Source organism: Bombus flavifrons, chromosome 12 (assembly GCF_040668555.2).
Source record: "Bombus flavifrons isolate JBK064 chromosome 12, iyBomFlav1_principal, whole genome shotgun sequence".
In the NCBI taxonomy this organism is placed as follows: domain Eukaryota; kingdom Metazoa; phylum Arthropoda; class Insecta; order Hymenoptera; family Apidae; genus Bombus; species Bombus flavifrons.
Genome location: NC_138453.1, coordinates 1,179,858 through 1,198,503, shown reverse-complemented (window position 1 = coordinate 1,198,503; position 18,646 = coordinate 1,179,858). Strand labels below are relative to the sequence as shown.

The following is an 18,646-nucleotide window of genomic DNA, read 5'->3' as shown; positions in this document are numbered from 1 at the left end:
TCGTATATTCTGTTGGAAACTCCATACGTACTTTGAACTAGGTCATATTGAGGCTTCCAGAATCCGATTCCTTGGCGTTGTTTCAAGCTTTCAAATTGAATACTTTTCCTGGAGGTACTGCTTCTTGACGTTTTGACAACATTACAGGCTCCATCGGGGGTCTAAAAAGGTACTGACATTGATGTGCGGTCATGCGTATATATTCTTCATACATTGTATATCCTCCCTCATAATCCTACAAAACAGCTCGTGTTGCGCATCAGTAATCCAATAACGAGAATTTGAAATTGTTCAGATGAATAATTAAAAGATTAGGAATAAGGTGCTCTAAGCGAAATAGCGTTAAAAGTCTGCATCTCTGTCAACTGTTTATGGTATGTGCATATCTGGGTTTTTTAATATTTCTATGGATTCCCTGTATTTTCGCAAAAAATGTCCTCTAGTTTTCGAGATGAAATAAGATCTTGCGTTTGGTATTCTTTTGATGCTCTGCTATGGCCGAATGTATGTAGCCCCGTCCAGAGCACCTCTCATGTTCTTCGAAGCGTGTACTTACATTTTTACCAGTTTTATCGTTGTATACTTTTTCATAGGAACAGCGTATTTCGTATACCGATATCGTATATCGATAAATTTCAAGAAAAAGTTAATAAACATGAGTGTTTGCATGAATGGTACTTGTTAAGCATTCCAATTTCCACAAACTGAAAAACAAAATGATCTGAAATTTAATATTTCATAATTTTGGAATAAAATTAACAAACTAAAAGATTCCAGTGGGGGAAACAAAGAAGTAACATTTCCAAATTGACAATTTTATGTTTGTCTATGCCCGATTCTGATACAAATATAGGAAGATTTTTTTCTTTTCAGTGAACGAAATACAAACGAGAGGTCGGAATAAATTAAAGCCAGAAATAGTTACTCCATTAAGCAAAATCCGATTAGATTTCAGAAATACTGATGCATGTTGTTATAACTAACTCAGTAACTAACGAACTGCTACAACTTTTCAAGAATAGTATGTACAGAAAGGAACCAATACCACAGGAACACGTTCATGTTCTTAAACTCCATGAAACGGATAATAGTGATAATAGCGTCTGTTAAACTGGCCTTATATTTTATTTGATTTTGCATTTTATTCATTTTCTGTACTTCGTTCATATTATATATTTCATTATTATTTTGTATTTTTTTCTATGTATTCTATATTTTATATCTATAAAATTTTAGAAACGTAAAATATTTGTGCAATTACCCATACTAATAACTTATGAATAAATGAAATTGTTTACAATATATACAATAATTATATGAATAAATATCCTTTTATTGAAATTTATTTTATTAATTTAATTTTTAAATAATTTTATTGAAAGAATTTAACCTATATTAAATGATTTATTATTTAGTTCGTTAAAAGAAAGTGTTGTGCAAATCTCATCACTGAAATACATTTGAGTGTGCGTGTAACTGTGAGTTACAGACTGTGATTAATCTACAACCTACGACCTACAACCTACGCTGTGTCACTCATGTAACGCATCGCAACGCAACGTAACGCAAGCGATGTGGCTGTAAAATGGTAATGGGGCAACCTTGGTAGGAAAAGAGTTGGGTATAGGGACTAGGATTTAGAGGCGTAAATACCTCGAGAATTTCAGAAGGCGATGAAACACCGTGTGGTTGTCCCTTGTCATACCATTTAACTCGGAAGAATCCAGGTCCAAGCGATGCGCCCGAATGGTCGGGAAAGGAGCCGAAACAGCAGAGACAGAATGTCGGAACTTGAAACATGCGACTGATATCGTGCGACTGAGTACGAGATAGCCGCGCCAGTGTTTAGGAAAAAGACGCTATTCGAGACACATGCTTGGCCCGAGATTAAGACCACGAGTGAGACTCGTGATATTCATGTAACATGAAATTAGACCACGAGTCTGACTCGTGATATTCAGGTTTGGCTCAAAATTCGCATCAAGACACAGACTCGTCATAGTATGGCAAGAGCCTAGAGAAGGCTACTCTCGGCCAGAGAGGAGAATCCACTGCAAGTACATAATTTAGCGATAGTCGAACATTTAGATTAATTTAATATGCGACCACATTAAATATTTAAATAAATAGACATTTGAATCAGTTTATTTACAGCGGAAGTAATCAAAATTACTAAACTATATAATGTTTTAAAAGCATAATTCTGTTACTTACCGATTAACTTTTTGTTCAATTTTTTAGTAAAATGTTGTTGGCTAGCTTACTTTGACATTAAGCTTTAACAGATGAGTAAGAATGTTCCAAATTTAAATCCTCAAAATGTATATTAGTACTTGTAATATGATGCATGATATAGTATGTATGGAAATAACTTATATAAATTAGTAAGTTTCATATTTTAAGATAAATATTATTAGAAGTAACAACAAGACAGGCTTTAATATAATACCTCACACTTTCAATTTAGATAACTATGCAAGTCTTTATACAAACCTTTTCTATGTGTTTCATAGGTAAAAATGAAACGAAAATATCATATAAACATACAACTGCAAATATTTTATTAATCATAATAAAAATATAAAATATGGGAAGAACCATAATGAATTTGCTCTTAATATAATAGAACACAGCAATAAATAAATAATTTACATATTTTATATTAATTTACTGAATTAACTTGAATAACAGAGTTAAGTTGCGTAAATTATATTAAATAATAAATTGTTTTCCTGCATAACAATTTGATATTATATTAATCCAGTTTCTTTTTATTATTTTCGTATTTCAAAATTCCATTTGCTTCCTTGCGATACAAAACTCATTTCAACAATTCCTTTAATTTGCTCTCAAAGGAAATTACCATAGAACCACAAATCCCAGCAACAACTAAAACCGCTAAATCACCTGCTATCTATATGGATGCACAGATAATAGAATTATCTCTTAAAGTCAACCCGTACATGACAATGCAAAAATCTACAACTATAGCCTAAAACAGCTAAAATTAAATCAACTCAAGGTACAGACAAGTATTCCTGACATATTTCACAAAGTGTCTTACTTAAAGGTACTTAAAGATAAATATGCTGGATATAATACATATCAAATTAAAATTGAAAAGAACCGTAAAATTGTCATTAGAGGACTTCACTCGCAAGCTTATTTCAAAAGCATAGCAGAGGAACTGCAAATGCTGAACCATCAGGTAAAAACAATAGCTGATATAACCAAATTTGACACAAAGCAACCATTGCCATTACTACTGGCAATGAACTTGAATCCAAATGCAACAATATTTATATACAACGTGAAACCATCATACAACATTGCCTTTGTCGACTTAGTAAGAATTATGGTCTTGCTGGATGAAAGGTAGTTGACTGAGTCGGGTTAGTATGATAGGCGCATGTTTGAGGAGGCTGTACGTGCCGTATGGCAGCATTAATTCTAATCAATTAAATTTATGTTTAGTCTATAATACTTTGTGTTTGAGTTTTCTTTGGTTGTTTCTTCTCTTTATGTCTTATTTTCTTTTATTTTGACGCCGGACGCCTGATTCAGGAATAAACATATAACCATTGAACAAATACACAGAATAATCAATGAAATATATCATGGAATAGAAACTAAATGATATTTCTCAACACTGTTTAATTAAATGTGTAACCTACTTTTGTCATATTTGTACAACAGATCATTCACAGCAAATGTTAGACACACTCACAAATTATGGATATGAAAAAATAAATAAATATAATAAATACAAGAGTCATGTGCACAATACATAAAACTAACTATGCCATGGGGTAAATAGATGCTTCCTTGAACGTGCAACGGAATCAAGTCCTGTTCAAGGAATGCATCCCCCAGTGCAATGACGCGTGCACATAACATACACCTCCCTTACATATTATATTTTGCCCATAAGTTCTTTTAATACAAATAATATGTAAAGTTGAAGCGACTGGACCATCCGCGAGCGTGTAATCTGTAGTTGAGCCACCACTAAGCACCTTAAGGTTGTCTCAGAAAAATTAAAATAAAAAATCTAGATTAGTCGAGGAAAATTCCTATCAAATTAGGAAAGTCATTAAGTAAAAAGGATAAACGCATTAAAATCTGATACATAATAGCTACTCAGGAAGCAGGGAATTCCTTTCTTTTATTTCTTGACAGCTAGAGGATACCAAAGAACAACAAAAACCAAAAATGACTCGAAAATACAAGAAATAAAATAAAATGTAACAACGTTTTTAAGAAAACAACTAATGAAGTAAATTAATACAGTAAGAAGTTAATGAAGGTTCGAAATGAATGAAGAAAAATAATTAGTGCTGTTAAAAACCAATGAGCTAACGACTTAGAAGACGGAACAACATTTTATATAGTTGGAGGAACTAAATTAAATATATAACAAGAATTAATAAAATCTTTAATCCAGAGATGAAACAAAATTAATAAATGAATTAAGAATAACGAATAAATAAATAGAGTTTCTAAAAAATAAAAAATTAAATTCAGACAGTGGTGAAATTGACTGCTTACGAACGTTAATAATTTAAAAATATATAAAGATTTACTTAAATTAAAATAATTCTTAAAATTATTTAAAATTCTAACGGCCGAGGTGTCCGATCAATAGACAAATGTATTCCTCCCACGATAACAAAGGGGGTCGCTGTGGCAGGCATTGACTCAGATAATGACCGAAGACTCATTAGCGAATAAATAATATACGAAATAACTTTAGAAACAGTTAACGAAATTACTTACGGAAAATTCAATGCACCAACATTTCTGAGATATATTGGACTTCCTTGTGAAGATAAATGTCTCGACGGAAAATGCTATCACAATACGATGTAAACGTGATAAAGTATGAATAATGATAAAGAAACGAAAAACGAAGCAGAGTTGCACAACGCACTCAGACACATAACACTACATAAAATTACTCATTTGAGGAACGACACTAATGTCACAAACACGTCTCATTCTGGTAGGAAACGCTAATATACTGCCCCACAATGGTGGAAGGAATGCTCCTATGCAGAAGATTTTGGAAGCTTTCCCTCCATGTATCCTGAGACCTGGCCATCTGAAAACACTATCGCAAGATTAGACAAAATATATATTTTACTACAAACACTTTGGAAACACATACATCTAAGCACTTACGGATTTACGGGCTTTTTAAAATTATAAGATACGGCACGTAGAACGTCCCATCATTCGACGCCATATTGTCTTCTAGACCATGGCCATAGGGAATTGGCTGATAGCGGAGCTGTAATGATGCACCGATTGGTTAATGGCAAATGTAGTAATTAACCATAATTGGTCCACATACTGAGTATTTCTGGCTATTTTCTACCAATCATAAAATGTTAGGCTATGGCATACATAATGAATAATTAAGAATCGAGTCGAGCTTAAATTTTATTTATTTTATAATGATTTAGATCATTCTTTTAAACAATCATATAAATTAACTTTAACAACTTAATTAATTTATTTAAATAAACTACCAATATATGAAATCAAATAAGTATAAACACAAGTATATTTATATAAGTTAAAATTACTAGTAAAAACGAAAATGAATATTGATATTTTAAACAAATAATTATAGTCAGTTGCGATGATTTTTTAAAAATCGTACTACTTCAGCCGATCAGTAACAAATCATATGTTGCGCACCGAGCCGAGCTGTTACTAAATCACTAATAAAGAAATAATTGAAAGTAGTAGAAACACGAATTGACGTTTTGTCTACGTTATTCCGTATCACCTTATATTACATTACATTATATTGTATTATGTTATATTATATTACGTTATATTATATAACGTTATATTGTATTATGTTATATTATATTACGTTATATTATATAACGTTATATTGTAATACGTTATATGATATTATGTTACATCATATCATGTCACGTTATATTACATTAAGTTATATTGTATTACGTTATATTATATTACGTTATAACATATTACCTTATATTATATCACAATACGTTATATTATATCACGTGGTATTGTATTACGTTATATTATTTTACATTATATTGTACTCCATTATATTAGAGTACGTTATATTATATCACGTTATACTATATTTCGTGGTATTTTATTACGTTATATTATATTACGGTATATTCTATATAGTATTATAGTTATATTATAATACGTTATATTGTATTACGTTATATTATATTATGTATGTTACATTATATTACATTATAATCTATTACGTTATATAGTATTACGTTATATTATACAGGGTGGTTGGTAACTGGTGGTACATGCGGAAAAGGGGTGATTCTACGCGAAAAAAGAAATCGAAAATATGGGACAAAAATTTTTCGTTTGAGGCTTTGTCTTCGAGAGAATCGACTTTGAATTTTCGCTCGGTACGCGTGCACTTTATCACGTCTCGTTATAACGGATCTCACCGTAGATCGTCGTCTCGATGGAAAAATTAAAAAAAAAAATAAAAAAAAAATTTTTATTCTATATTTTCGACCTCTTTTTTCGCGTAGAATCACCCCCTTTCCGCTTGTACCACCAGTTATCAACCACCCTGTATAACGTTATAATGTATTGCGTTATATAGTATTACGTTATATTACATTACATTTGAGGTGTAAAGTTTGTCCATGATAATTGTAACTGCTGGCTGTAGATGTCGCTGAGAGGTATGCTGATTTTCTTCCGTTTTTGATGCGTAGAAGAAAAATCGGACTCCGGTCGCCGGGATTTGAACCCGGGTTCCGAACGTTCGTAACCTAAGGGCGCTAATCACTGCGCTGCCGTCGTCCGACATTAGTTAGTGTCGAGTGGTGGTATTTGCTGTTGAATGCCGCTACACATCATAATGTATTTTGCTATATAGTATTACGTTATATAGTATTACGTTATATAGTATTACGTTATATTGTATTACGATATAGTGTATTACGTTATATTGTATTACGAAGATATTTTTTTGTTGGGAGAGCTTGTAACGATTGTAGGAGGTAGAAACGAGGAGAGAAAGAGTCTAAGTTATCGGTAAAACCAAACCATATACAAAAAAAGATTGTCATTATCATTGATTTCCGTCAAGTCATTTTCTGCTTGCTGGATATGATACAGATTCCCGAAAACTTTCTTCATATGAAATTTTACTGATATGCATTTATCAAAGATTACACATTTTAAAATAGGTTACCATTATAAGATTAAAAAAAGAGATAGCTAAGAATATCAAGAAAAGGAAGAAGCAAATTTTGAAGTTTGTTGGCCCGGAAATGTCATGATAAGGTATACTTCGATATTACTTTCACTCTCGATAGGTGTCGCCGTCGTTGCTGTTGTCACGTAGGAGACACAAGAAATCACGAAATTGACATATCACCGGTGATCTCGTGTCGCATTTCGAACGTTTCACAAATAAGGTAAAGAATTAAACCTTAGATATAGTAGTAAAATTTATTGTACGAATCCAACAGAGTGACGGTTCAGAGTGTTATAACAAAAAGGTATCGAATGTTGATTTGGGAGGGTTCTTATACTGAGATTTTAGTTCCTCTGGAGAGGTTATCGTCGGGTGTATATCAGAGGTGGCTATTCTGTTACTATCTGGTTATTGTTTCGATAGCTGTGATATGCAGGATGTTTTGTTTACCATATTACTGCTTCTGAGCGTGCGACATTCCCCCCTTCTTAGCTTCGCTTTGCTCCGTTGAAGCGTATGGCTCTGGTGAGTCGTCTGAGTTGAATGATCCTGTCATCTTCATTTTCGGTAATGTTTTGGGAAGTGACCGTCCTATGGGCTGGTGGGAGAATTGGTGCTGTTGGTATTTGATCCATATTGTTTACGTGAGCGGTAAGGCAGAATATTTTAGGAATTACTCGACCGGGAGGCAACACCCGCAACACCGACGGGGCCTGGGAGCTCTGAAACCCCCTGAGCCGTAATTTGTTTCCTTCTTACTGACCTGTCCATACTCTTTTCTTTTTTTTTTTCGAATAGAATAGTCCTGGGATATTGCCAAGTTCGTCATAAATTCGTTTTTCCTTTCTCGTGTCCATTTACGTTGCCAAGCTCGTCATAATTGTTATATCCTTTGCATGTAATACTCTAGCCAAAGTCATCAATAATATTTCTAACTTTAATCCACCATTATACACACATCTAACTGTCAACTTTATGATCAAAACGGTTACTCGCGAACGCTTCAACAGGGCCTTATTTGAACGTTTAATTTTAAGTAAAGGTCGCTCCCACCGGATAAAGTTCAAAATAAACACAAGCAAACATACCGACCCCGACCTCTCGTTACACCTCTCATTTATCTCCCATTTCACATTATTTGTCTCCAATCACCCCACCCACTCTTGTTCAGCGAGGATATTACCACCCAGCTATATTCATCCTATATTCATAGCTATATTTATCATCATTCAGAATTAATATCGAATGTTTGTTAAAGGGAATAGGATACAGCGGATGAGAAATTGTTAAGGAGCTTGATCGCGTTACATATGATGGTAATTATTTAGAATAATTGTCAGTTATTTGGCGGCGGAGTGCGTCGGCTGTATGCCGGGGTGGTGCAGTCCAAGCACCTCTAAAAATGTATTTTATATATGTCGGAGATGAGAGGACACCGGAGCCTCCCCTCTGAAACTTCGAGAAAATCCATAAAAATTGTAATTAAAGTTTACAGCTGTAATTAAACAATTTGCTGTCATTCTACCCAATTGTATTTATGTGAGATTTGTGACAATGAGCTTGGGCTCAAGGCGACAATCAGTCGTCGAACGTAGCCGCGGCCAACGGGACGAACGCTCCGTCTAACAAAGGTATGGAGTAATTCTATAGCTCTCCTTAAAAGAAATATTTGTAGCGGCACGCGACAGTAAACATTCCAACGGCTTCTGTCCCGTGTGCCACACGCAGATCCTATTCTTCGGGTATGATGGTTACCAGATGCCGACGCGTCTCCACAGTACGTGATCAGCTAGCCCGAGGGCCGTTATAAACACTAAGATCTAGTTACCTAAAGTCCTTCAAACAGACAAACAGTCTTTGTCCCAACTACGGGAAGATAGGGGAGATCTTTTTCTAACTACCGATATGGAGATTGACTAATTAGTAGCAACGTCAATTTCCCTTACTTTCTGAACGAAGGCTATCCTCGACGAATCCGATGATCTCGTGTCCTTAGACACACCCCATCATAGTTTTCCTCTGTGGCATCATCGGGACGGAAAGTCATTCTCTCTTGCGATCTCATCGACGAAAAGGGTAACGCCTTACGATCAGTGAATATTAACAAAGAATCCGACTTAGATTTTGTGAGTACGTACATCTATCATCCCGTTGACCGCGGATTCGTTATCGAACCTAAGACCATTGTCACTAGTGTCGCGAGTGCGTAACCATCGTGAGTTTGCGTCAACTTTGTAACATCTTTGTTTGTGTCAATAAACGTCACTTCAGTGGTGTAAGAAGATGGATAGCTCCAGTGAAGAATCATTACCTACCCCCAGCCCTTATTATGCGCGTGATCCGACATATATAAATATTAAAGTTATGTAATTTATATAGTATGAATAAGAGAAATCATTAACAAAGATTTTACCTTCATATTGAAAGCATTTTCCTTCTTATCAACAAAAATTATTAATAGAAAACTTATTACTTCTAAAATAATATGTAAATATGAAGCCGGAATTTTTGTATAGAAAATACACGTTTATTGTATGAAAATGATTAAAAATATTTTATTCGAAGTATTGCCCATCGCTAGCTATACATTTTTCCTACCTGTCTGGCAATTGGTGGATGCCACGCCAAAAAAATTGTCGCTCTTTTGAGGCAAACCAGTCATCGAGCCATTTTCGTACATTTTCGTAAGAAGTGAAGTGCTGGTCAGAAAGTGCGTGTCCCATCGATGCAAATAAATAGTAATCCGCGACGAGTACTTCATGGCGGCGGCCGCTATAGCCGTGGCTTGGTTGGAAGAATCCCCGACCGACGAGGACGCGGAAGAGGGAGCGACCCGGCTGAGGCGCGACATGGACGCGATCTGTGATTCGTGTATGCCACGGACTGGAGCGCCGCGTCGCGCCGGCGCTGTGTACTGGTGGTCCGAGGAGATCGCTCATCTCCGCGAGGCGTGCATCCACGCTCGGCGCCAGTACACCAGATCCCGCCGTAGACGGCGGGAGGACGAAGGCACGGTGGCTCGTCTGTACGAGGCCTACCGCGAAGCGCGGAGGCCCCTGCAACGAGCCATCAAGGAGGCGAAGAGGCGGGCCTGGGACGAGCTTCTGGCCAGCCTCAACTCTGATCCCTGGGGGCGCCCTTACAAGATGGTATTGAACTCCGTCCATGGGCGCCTCCCTTATCGGAGAGCATGGACCCTCGGTTCCTGAAGGAGGTCGTCGGCACCCCGTTCCCGGGAGCAGCGAACGAGGGAGTTGGCAGCTTTACCGAAGAGGAGGAGCAGGAGCCTCAACCGCTGGAAGAAGAACCACGGGTCACGACGGGAAGTTGGAGCCCGGAATCGGGGGTCACCGAGGAAGAACTGCCCGGGGCCGTCGGGAGGATCGGAGCGCGGGAAGCTCCGGGTCCCGATGGAGTCCTGGCCCGCCTGTGAAAGGACGTCGCCGGGGTCTTGGCCCCGAGACTAATGTGTCTGTTCGACGGATGCCTGTCTCGAGGTGAATTCCCCACTTCGTGGAAGGAGGGGCGGATGGTCCTGCTGCCGAAGCCGGGGCGCTCTCCGGACTCGCCTTGCGCATTCCGGCCGGTTTGCCTTTTGGACGAGGCGGGCAATCTGCTGGAGAGAGTGGTGGCTGCCCGCCTGGAGTCGCATTTGTCCCGGAGCGTGCTCGGACTGCACGATGGCGAGTTCGGTTTCCGGAGGGGGCGGTCTACGACCGACGCTGTCTCCCGTGTCCGCTCCCTTGTCGAGGGGGCCGAGCGGCGTGGTTACGTGGCGTTGGCCGTGTCGCTGGACGTGGTCAACTCCTTCAACAGCATCCCCTGAAATCAAGGGATTGGGACTGAGGGTGTCGCCTGAGAAGTCCGAGGCAATGTGGTTTTGCCGCAAGGCCGATCACGGGACGCCTTCAGCAGGTCATCGCGTGAGGTTGGAGAGGGCTGAGATCGGGGTTGGAACCAGCATGAAGTAGTTGGGCCTGACCCTCGACAGCGACTGGACCTTCGGCGCTCACTTCGGGCGCCTGACGCCGTCTGTTGAGGCGACGGCGAACGCCTTAGGATGTCTGCTGCCTCGGCTGGGTGGGTCCTGTACGCCGGCTGTACGCCGGCGTGGTGCGATCGAGTCTCCTCTACGGAGCTCCGATCTGGGCAGAGCACCTGATGACCAACCGTCGCAGTCTCCTGGTGGTCAGGAGGCTGCACAGGACGGTGGCCATCAGGGTAGTGAAGGGCTTCCGCACCATTTCGGCGGCGGCAGCGGCGGTGCTCGCCGGGTTTCCCCCGTTCGAAATGCAGGCCCTGAGGTGCCGTGAGATTTATCTCCACACTCGGGTTCTGTCGGGCGGGGCGGCCCGGTTGGCGCCGACGTCAGGGTTCGGGCTCCGCGTGCTTTGTTCGACAGATGGCGCGCCAGCCTCGACACGAGAGTGGGTGCGCCGGGGATAAGGGTCCTTCCAAACTGGGACGTTTGGTTGGACGGCGGCGGGCCTCTCCTGACCTACAGGGTGACGCAGGTGCTCACCGGACACGGTTGCTTCGGTGAGTATCTGCACCGAATCGGAAAGAAGGCGACAGCGCGCTGCCACCACTGCGATGCGAGCGTGGATTCGGCCCAGCACACGCTGGAATACTGTCCGGGGTGGGCGCGGCCGCGCCACGACCTCATCGTGGAAATCGTTTGGGATCGCTCGCCGCCGACGATCCTCGAGACATTGTTGGTAAGCGAGAGAAGGAGGAGGGCTGTGACCTCCTTCTGTGAGCAAGTCATGCTTCGAAAAGGGGCCGCGGAGAGGGTGAGTGTGCGGTACTCTCACCCTGAGGGGATTGACCGGCGAGGGCGCGGCAGAGGCCATGGACGCGCTTCGGTGAGACGCACTAGGTCTGCCGCGTCCCCCGATGGGGTGCAAACTTAGGCGCTGGCGGCTCAGCGCCTTGGGACCGCCAAGCAGTCCGGTAGGGGAACCGCGCTGCCTGGCACGGCGGCTCCGGCAACGGAGGCGCGGTGGGCCAATGGCCACACACCGCTCCATCAAGCGGTGGTTTTTGGCGCGCGGGGGGAGGCCCCGTTGCGACGCTCACACCGGTTCCCGGGCCTCTCTCGATCGCAGCCGGGACGGTCATCGTGGAGGTTTTAGTCTGTTGGAGTCCGGCACTACCACGCCGCTTTTCCCAGAAGCGACCTGGTGTCAGTGCGGATTTCCTCCACGTTAATAAAAAAAAAAAAAAAAAAAGATTTCAAAGCGATGAAATTAGTAGTTCAACAAATGAATTTCTCCACAACTGCAACAGGAAATCGGCACATGTAATTTTTCAAAGGTCTTTTGCAACCCTTACAAACATTTAACCATGACGAGGTATTGGAATCTCAGGCTGGGATTATAAATTTAATCCAAAAAATTAAAAAGAAAGCACACGTGAAATTATAGAGACCAGAGCCTATAGATCACATATCACACATCGCCACCATTAACCCTTTCGCTTCGAGTGCCGCTTCTAGGCGGCATGCACGAAATGCCCCGTGGGTACGAGTGTCACGTAAAATCGATACTTGGGTTGTAAGAGAAAAGAAAGCTGAGTCGTTATCGAACTTTATTATAATTTTGGCACTTACAACAGTAGAATAACGTTGAACCGAAAAAGGGGTGTTGTACAAGAACAGCAACTAGAACAAGAACTGCCCGAGCTGGGTGAAGTCTCGGTTTATATACGTTTGGGTTTTAGGATTTTGAGGGGCTAGGTGTAGGTTATGATGTGGAAAAGTGTTCGAAGGTCGGGGGTCGATATCCTATCTCTGATGTGGACTAAGGTGTGTCACAGCTTTGGTGTATACTATGATGATAAGGTGGTGATGTGTCCAAAGGAGTCCGAAGTTCGGCGGTCGATGTCTTATCCCTGATGTAGGTTGAGATGTGATTGATGTCACACGGGAGTCGAGGTCTCATCTCTGACGGGGTTGGCATCCAAATGATGCATATACAAGTGCTATCTGTAGCCAATAATATATTTTGTCGTTATCGGCAGAACATTTTCTGTTGATTTTATTGACATATTGGATCAATCACTTCTTGAAGTTACTCATTGTTGAAACAACATCAAAACGTTTCACGCATTATATTTCAAACATCCAAACGATCGTGCACTGTTTCATGCTAAAAAATCTATTAAATCCATTGACAGTGAAACGATATTTCATATACGGTTTTTACAAGAATTATTTTTATTTAAGACTTATGAAAGCGTATATACAGCAACCACGCACATTGTGCGTATTTCTGGCGTGCGTTTCCGTTCAGTGACAGTACTTCAGCAGACTGGACTGCTAAAGCGAAAGGGTTAATTATGACTCCGTCTGAATCTGTCATAAGTCAAGCAGCCGATCATTCAGTTATAGATTTACATCGAGCTACCTGATTGAATGTATGTAATAACTTGATGAAATTTAGTTCGTTCCTAGTTTCAAAGTTTGGGTTAGGTTTATTTTAAATATTATTAATATTTAGTATTTTATTTTAAAAATTAGTGTCTAATATTCAACGTAGCCTGATATAATTGTAAAAATTGGTGGTTGTATATAACAATAGTAATTAAACAATTAGTCTTACTGTTATTTTGAAATTATAACATTTAATAAAAATGACTTACTTACATTAAACATAAAAGAACAATTTGTCTTCGAGACTAATGCTTAATCTCACAGTCGTATTCGTTTTGTTATATTATATTCGTCACAGTCTGTTTTATTATATCTTCCCCACTCTAACTTTAGCAGATCATTAAAAGTAGATCCTGACATGCGAAAATAATTAAAAAATTTTATTTTAACTCTTCTTAATTCAGACATGAGGATCCCAATCGATATCTATGTTTTACAATAAACGATGTGGTCAATACTCTCTGTTAATACTCTTTTTCTATGGCGGTAATATCAAAATATAATGAAAAATAAATGTTAACATCGACTTTTTCTGGCTGCAAATAGCAGAATAGACGAACAAACAAAAGAAGTAAATATTCGCACGAGAGTTGGATTTTCCGCAAAGATACGGAATTGTGTGAACGCTGCTTTCGAACGAGCTGTAATAGAGACCAATAGAAATGTTTAATAGGGCACCCTCTCTTTCCATATGTAATGTTAATTTTTTTTTCCATAATTTTCTACTGTTCAATTTTGTCACATATTCTTGGATACAAACCAAAGAATTATACAAAATTTTTAAATAATTTTCCATTGGCAAAAATTCTAATGGAAATAGCTATCAATCTATCACAATCTTTTGATCTCGTTAAACTGTAGAAAAGTAATAGACAACATACAATGCGTCTTGCTTGAGGTTTCTAGGATACAATCATACGTTTTAAAATATATGTATCATGTAATGAAATTAGAATCTAATTCATGTGTAAAACATTTTACTTACTTAGCTCTCACATTAATTTTTTTACATTAGTTTTTTTTATTAAAAACGTCCGAATGTTAATGCAGAAAAAAGAATATAGAATAATCTACAAAAGAGAATAATTTATATGGTATTTGCGAGCACAGTTTGGTATAAGCATGTATAATTTATAACATAATTATTATGCAGTATGTAGATGATGAAGTAAAGTACGAAAGTTGTTGCCCGGTTAAAAACATTTTTGAATCTTTTTGTTAAATTGTAGGCAAAAGGAATGGATTGGTGAAACTGTAAAAAAGCTGCTGACTAGACTTCGCTTTCGATGATATTTGGATATGTTGTAAAACTCAACGTTTTGAACAACTTTTTACTATACATACAGGGTCATTGGTAACTGGTGGTACAAACGGAAAGGGGGTGATTCTACGCGAAAAAAGAAGTCGAAAATATAGAATAAAAATTTTTCGTTCGAGGCTTTGTTTTCGAGAAAATCGACTTTGAATTTTCGCTCGGTACGCGTGCACTATATCACGTCTCGTTATAACGGATGTCACTGTAGATCATTGTTTCGATGGAAAAATTAAAAAAAGAAAAATTAAAAAAAAAAATTTTTGTTCTATATTTTTGACTTCTTTTTTCGCGTAGGATCACCCCCTTTTCGCTTGTGCCACCAGTTACCAACTACCCTGTATTTTCAAGTACATGTATTATGTAATAAAATTATAATTCAGTTCTACTGTAAAAAAAATATACTTCCAAATAGTTCTCATATTTCTACAAGGAATACAATTTTTAAACTTGTATGTCATAAATGTTGTACTTTAGTCATCTACGTACAAGGTATATGTATGCATATGTATCTTAAATAACATATTCCAATTAATTTTTTTTTTTTATTATTGACGTTCAACCGTTAATGAGATCAGAGGAATATAAAACAATTCGAAAATAAGGAAAATGGACATCGCTGTTATTGGTTAATCTACCAGCTTGGCAGGTGAGGAAGAATGCTAACATCATTTATTACAAAGCATCATACGTGAGATTAAACCAGATTTTCCGTATCTTTCCGGGATAGATAATAAATTAATGAATGCTAAACTAAAAGATATTTGTTCGGTTTAAAGGACATTAACTAGAGAAATCCAAAGATTTATGGCGGGTCCTTAGGTAGTTGTAGGTATGCATTGAAGATGTTTAGATATCTGACAATCATCTTGTTGGAGGGACAGAGCCTGCTTTGTGTAGCAAGTTGAAAGGTTTATTGTCCAGTCCCGCTGCATATGTATATTAATTTTTTGTTTATTAACAGCGTATAAATGTTAATGAGGGGAGAAGAACATTAATAAATCTAAGAGACAGAATAATTTATACATACATTTGCAAGTACAAGTTGATATAAGTAGCTGCAATTTAGAATGTCATTATTACGCAGTACGTAATAAAGTGCGCGGTCCAAAACATTTTAAGTTTAACGATATATTAAACTATAGAAAGATGTGGAATATAGAAAATGAAAAATTGGCTATGGCATTGGGTAGGCAAACAAATTTGGAAGTATTTGCGTCTTCTTTGACGTTTGCGGGTTTTAAGGATACAATGATATTTTTTAAGAAATATGTTACGTAACAAAAGCAGAACTCGATTGTACTGTACAAAATGTACCTACGATAGTCCTGAAATTTCTACAAGGAATACTATTAAATTACACTGGGTCATAAATAATATATATGTCGGAGAAGAAAGGAAACCGGAGCCTTTCCTCTGAAATTTTGGGAAAGACCTCTAATGCTTTAGCCTAGATTTTATCATAGCTGTAATTAAGCAATTGTTGTCATTCAACCTGATTGTAATTGTTCGAGGTTTGTGATAGCGAAATTGGTTTCGAGGTGACAATTGGTCGCCGAACGTAGCCACGGTCACGGGATGGACGTTTTGCCTAACGGAGGTCTGGAGTGGTTGTATGGGTATTCCGAGAAATGTGGTTGTGGCGGCATGCGGCCTCGGGAGCGGGCCTAGCCACGTGTGATGTTACCTTGAAGGTGCCGATACAATGAGACATACATTGTATTAATAATCAAACTCCAGGTAGAAACTGCATAGCAACCGCGATTGGAACTTCCTCGATACTTCTAACGAGTATAAAATAAACGAACGCAATCGTAAAGAGTGGAAAATTTTCATCAGTTTGTTATTCGTGCGATCGCCTTGGAAAGTTTACTTTGTAAAAGTCATTTTTGTACCTGTAAATATAATCTCTGCTGTACAAAACGATGGCTAATTCAAATGAGTTACGCACCGTAAATTCTAACGGTAACCCGACATATAATTTATTTACTCATTTACATGATACGTATATACGTATAACATAAACATATACGTGTATTAATGTTTTTAAATTAATTTTAATGAAATTAATGCAGGGCTATTAAATATCACCCGACAAATGACGTCATGATACATGCTTCGACGGATACTTCGAATAGACAAAAGGTCGAATGACATGCGCTAGTGAGAATTCTGAATTTCCATACGCACTTTGAATTATTTTTCCAAGTAAGACTCTCATAGAAAGAAGACTAAAATGAAAACACCCCATTGGCCTCACTAAAGAAATAAGATAATCAAATTTGAAGATGCTATCCTGCTGGGGGTAGCCATACATTTAGCAGTTAAGTCAGAAAAATTTACTGAATGTCCAGCTGGACAAATTGTAAAGTACAAATTAAATAATAATAAAAAAAAAAAGAAATGAAAAAGAAAACACTATACTTTATTTTCTTTTGTCCTGCCTCGTTCTCCAGTTTCTAACAATTTCAGACCATCCCCCGATTCTCTTCCGTGTGATAAGGTTGCCCCTTGGTTTTTATTTTCATTGTTACCATTGTTACCATTGTTATCCAAGTTACAGTACCACGCCAAAATAATTTACTTATAATTCTCAATGAGAATTCATTGTAAAAAGTCTACCAAATAAAAAAAAAATTGTTACGTGCGTTTGCCTCTGATGCATGTTTGCGTGTTATTTCAATCTTATCGAGTGTAGAAAGTACGAATACATCAACATTTGTATTCGCGCCGCCTCACAGTTCTTCATACAATCGTACGTAACTCCTAGTTAGTTTTTGTGACGTTCCTCGTTCTCACAATCTATGTGTTTTCAACTCGTGTGAGTATCCGACTCGAATGTACTTCTTGCCTATTAGCATTAATTTATTCAGTTTGACTCCCTCTTTGAGGGCAAGTACCCTACTTCCAAAGATTCTACAAGTATCCAATGTGTGGCTTTTTACTGAAGATCGTCCGCGCAATCCCGAATGACGACGAAAAGAATTGATAATGTTGTAAAGCGGAAGTCGATTGCAGACCGAAAGAAGACAGTTACTCGTGTCGCAGTTGAACCGCAGGAAGAAAACATTGCTAATATTTGTCGATGTACGTTACCGAGAAGATTCCATAACGTAAAACATTTTGACAGAGTTACCATTGAAAATACCATTAAACCAATTAGTAAGAAAGATAAAATAGTCCGATTAATGTTTGCCGAAAAATATCGTGACTCGACTCTATAAAATTGGAAAACAGGAAAGAAATTTCTTTTTTGGGATGAATATAATTTAATCTGGTTGGAAGCGATGGAAGACGTTATATACAATGTCCAGTTTGGACAAGAAATAACATCTGGTATCGAACACCAACTGTTCCACATGGTGGAGAAAGCATTATGGTAGGTGGAGCTTTCTTCGCTGAAGTAATTGGTCCCTTTATTAATTAACATTGTGGGTATGATGAATAGGGTATCATGTATAGGGAAAGTTTGGAATTCATACGCTACCATACATTAAAAGAAAAATGAAAGAAAATTACAATATTTCTTTCAGCATGACAACGACCCAAAGCATGTATCGAAAGTCCTGTGGCGGCACTCAACAGCAAATACCCCACCACTCGACACTAACTAGAGTCAGACGACGGCAGCGCAGTGGTTAGCGCCTTGTAGACTACCGAAGCGTCCTGT

The 18,646-nt window shown here is 38.4% G+C and overlaps 1 long non-coding RNA gene across 1 annotated transcript; it reads right to left on the bottom strand.

Moving 5' to 3' along the window:
- Positions 1 to 4,605: 4,605 nt before the first annotated feature.
- LOC138185528 (uncharacterized) lies at positions 4,606 to 6,137 on the bottom strand. Its single transcript, XR_011174643.1, has 3 exons — positions 6,010 to 6,137; positions 5,182 to 5,290; positions 4,606 to 5,110 (listed from the first exon to the last, which is right to left on the bottom strand). It is a non-coding gene; the product is annotated as an uncharacterized LOC138185528 (long non-coding RNA).
- Between the last annotated feature and the right edge of the window lie 12,509 nt (positions 6,138 to 18,646).